Source organism: Microtus ochrogaster, chromosome 26 (assembly GCF_000317375.1).
Source record: "Microtus ochrogaster isolate Prairie Vole_2 chromosome 26, MicOch1.0, whole genome shotgun sequence".
Classification (NCBI taxonomy): Eukaryota; Metazoa; Chordata; class Mammalia; order Rodentia; family Cricetidae; genus Microtus; species Microtus ochrogaster.
Genome location: NC_022025.1, coordinates 11373348 through 11377503, shown reverse-complemented (window position 1 = coordinate 11377503; position 4156 = coordinate 11373348).

Below are 4156 nucleotides of genomic sequence, written 5' to 3'. Positions count from 1 at the left end.
TAAAACAATTTTTGAAATTCTCAAAGAAATCATTCAAATTCTAATAAAAATAATACATTATTTTGCTATTAGTGAGATCATCCATATGCTCTTTTTATATGAGTAGAGAAGATACATTTAATAGTTTAATATAAATCTATTTTAAACAGATAAACAGAACTGAAAAATCACCAAAATTTTTTTGTCCCAGTCTTATTGTAGTTTTATGTTATTGCCATTGTCAAAATTAGAATGCATTAAATCATGTCATTTCAAACTAATATATTTAAAAATAGAAAATTCATATATATGATATTAAATTTTAAGAATGTTTTCATTTGACTTGAATCAAGCCTGATGTACAACTATTTAATAATATTTATAAATATTTGTAGTATATATTGTTTTCTAACATATTGAAAGCCTAACCTTGTTAATTTAACCTTTCTAATATTTAGATTATTCAGATTGTAGATATATATGATTGCACTCATGTGACTAACAGAAATCTTGAATAATGTAAACCTTTAGTGTGATGTATTATTTCTCCTAATCACTTAACACTTCCTGAAACTACTTGCTCTTCTAACTGCAGTAGAGTCAATTTCCCACGTTTGTACTGCTTTCTGTCCATTATCACAAAGAGTAAAACAAGCATGGAGAATGAGAGCCTTAACAGAATTGTCCTGCCAGGTTTTCTACGAAGTTAAAGTCATCTCACGCCCCATGCTCTGCATTTCCCATCTATACAATCATGATGTGGGAGTGTCATATATCAATCTGTTGATTTCATTGGTTAAGCAATAAAGAAACTGCTTGGCCCCCATAGGTTAAAACATAGGTGGGTGAAGTAAACAGAACAGAATGCTGGGAGGAAGAGGAAGTGAGCTCAGACTCGACAGCTCTGTTCTCTGGAGCAGAGACGCCATGCTCCCCTCTCCTGGGAAAACGTGAGAAATGAAGCTCCGACCCAGGGTGGACGTAGGCTAGAATCTTCCCGGTAAGCGCACCTCGGTGCTACACAGATGATTAGAAATGGGCTAAATTAATATGTGAGAATTAGCCTAGAAGAGGCTAGATAGAAATGGGCCAAGCAGTGTTTAAATGAATACAGTGTCCGTGTAATTATTTCAGGGCATAAGCTAAGCTAGCCATGTGGGCGGCCGGGTGCCGGGGACACAGCCCGGCCACTCCTATTACTACACAATTATATTCACTTCCTCCTGCCCTCATACATGTCCCATTTCCCATTTACTACGACACGTACTCCCTCCTGTCATTCTCCAAAAGATGGTGCTCAAACCTGTCACTGAGAGATGGACCCCAACTCCAAGTGTACGATATCCTCACGCTAGGAAGATTTTCTGTTCATTGTATGTTGTATTAACAGTGGCGGGTCTGCGTCCCCAGCACCCCGGCCGCCTGGCTTGCTTATGCCCCAAAATAATTACACGGACACTGTATTCTTTTAAACACTGCTTGGCCCATTATATCTAGCCTCTTCTTGGCTAACTCTTGCACCTGGACTAGCCCATTTCTAATAATGTGTGTAGCATCCCAAGGTGCGCTTACCGGGAAGATTCTAGCCTACGTCCATCCTGGGTCAGAGCTTCATCGCATGTGCCGGGGAGAGGGGAGCATGGCCTCTGCTCCAGAGAGCAGAGCTGTCGAGTCTGAGCTCACTTCCTCTTCCTCCCATCATTCTGTTCTGTTTACTCCACCCACCTATGTTCTAACCAATAAAATGAGCTAAGGCAGTTTCTTTATTAGCCAATGACCTTCCTCCATCAATTGTGACCATGGACTGATGGCATGTACATTCAACCATTCATCCCTTGCTGTGTTTGTAGCTTTATTTAACTATGTTAGTCACAGGTAACCAATATGCCTGTGTCATTTACCTAACTTCATGTCACCCCTTAAGCATTGTGTCATGACAACCATCACCAAAAGAAGTAGAATATAATACAAAACAGTACAATACCTTTTAAAATAAATACAGATAAGACATTCATACAACTTCTACTACACAAAATATTACCATCTGAATTTTAATCATTACTGCATACATTTTATAAATTAATTCTAATTATATATAGGTTATGTGAGGTTCTTGACCATCTGTATTTCAGGCACTAACTGTGAATTTGAGAGTATGGGTATGACTTAAAGCTTAAAAGACAGCTACTTGCTTCCATGTCTTATGTATAATGGTAAAATAACGAAAGAGTGGAGTTTGTCAAACAAAAAAAAAACCTAATTTGTACAAGGAAGAATAACAAAATAAACATTGTAGCTATTATTGAGATAATATCCTTATATATGAATACAAAATATCAGTGATGTAGAAAATGTTAATGTTCCATTGGTGGAGTCTTTGTGAATACATCGCTCTGGACTTCCTGCTGTAGTCTATCATGGGGATGATTCTCTATAAGGAACTAAGAGCTGTCTCAACCTGTTTTCTCTAGGTCTGGGATTAGTGGGTGGGCTGGAATTTGTTATGTTTAGGCCTTTACTAGTTCTTATAATACTAATACCTGGCAATGCAGTTCTATCTAAATATGGTAAATGCTCGGTTAGACTTCCCGTTCTATCAGCTAGAACATATTCTCAGATTTTACCTATACACTTTGTGTCTTTACCTGTCAGAGGTGTTAGCTCTTCACTTTTTACTTTTCTATGCTACCCATCCTACTTCCCTTAGTTGAAAGTAATTCCTTTGATGCAATTTTAAAATTAAATATTCTATGATATAAAATACCTAACATTTTTTTAACCAGTCTTTTCTAAACATCTTAATAGTAGAGCATTGTAACAACCCAGAGAAATGACACAGATTCCATTTTCTTTTTATCTTAAACTTACGTTACCTACAAACTTCATTTGCTCAAGCATACAGTCAATGCTGTTCAATTTCTCACCCTAAATTTAAGTTTACCACTTCTAAACCTTGTAAGGCTTCACAGGACAAGAATTAGTCCACACAGTTAGAAAGTTACAAAGACCTTCATACTTATAACTTGCAAGTTTAATGAATCAAATCTAGAAGATTTATCTTTCCTGATAGGTATTTTAGGAACCTGGCTACACTGTGAATCTTTCTATTATTTTCACCAACATTACATTTGAGCTCACATGGTTCTACCATAGACAACATCTGGACCCATTGTTTGTCTTCATATAACAAGAATCAATACCCTCCTGCTTGGCAGTTGATAGGACTTGGCCTCTCAAGGTCTACAGTTGAAAAAAAAATCAATATTTCCCTTTTGTTTTCTGAAATTCCTTATTTCAAACATCAATCTTGAATATTTTCAAAACATTGTTTAGCTACAATGCAGTCAGTGGACCCATAAAAATGCCACCTTAATTTTTATTTTTTTTTCTCTTATGGTTCTTAAGAGTGGTCCTGGGATACCTATTTAATTACAGGTTTTTCCATTTCCCTGATTGTTTATCCCATAAATAATGATTTTGCATTGACATTCACATGGAAGATATAGAAATGAAGGCAAACAGGCTGGTTTGTTGACTATCTTTAAAATGATTTTCTATCCAATGGTTTCCCAACCTGATAGCGTCTACTCACCCTTATTAAATTTTCATGCTACTTCTACTTTTACAGCAACAAAAAGGACCTATATTTTACTTCTTGAGTGTATATTGGAAACTAAGGGGAAAACTCAGCTGTAACTTTCGCAAATTTTGGCTTTTGTATAACATCTCACTGTATCTACCTCAATGTTTCATAAGACTAGAAACTAACTTCCTCGTAATTCCTATTATGCCAAGGATTTCATAGTTAAAATCACTACACTTTGAGCACCTAATCTCTGTCTTTAAAATTTTCTGAGCTCCAGAGCTGAGTAATTATTTCAAAGTCTAAATATCATTCTGTTCAATACAAAACTATTAGTACAAAGAGATAGGCATTTTAACAGAAAATCCAAAATGTATCCCTTTATTCTCTTAGAACAATGTGCAAGATCACAACTCCCAGTAAATGTAAGATTAATTTGGTTTAACATATAGAAAAACAATCAACAAACAACATAAGACACTTAGATCTTTGCTAAAGAACTGTTCTGGCTTGTTTTAAATGTCAATTTCCACAACCAAGAATTGCCTGATAAGACAACACCAATTCATGGATTGTTTAAATCATGTTAACCAA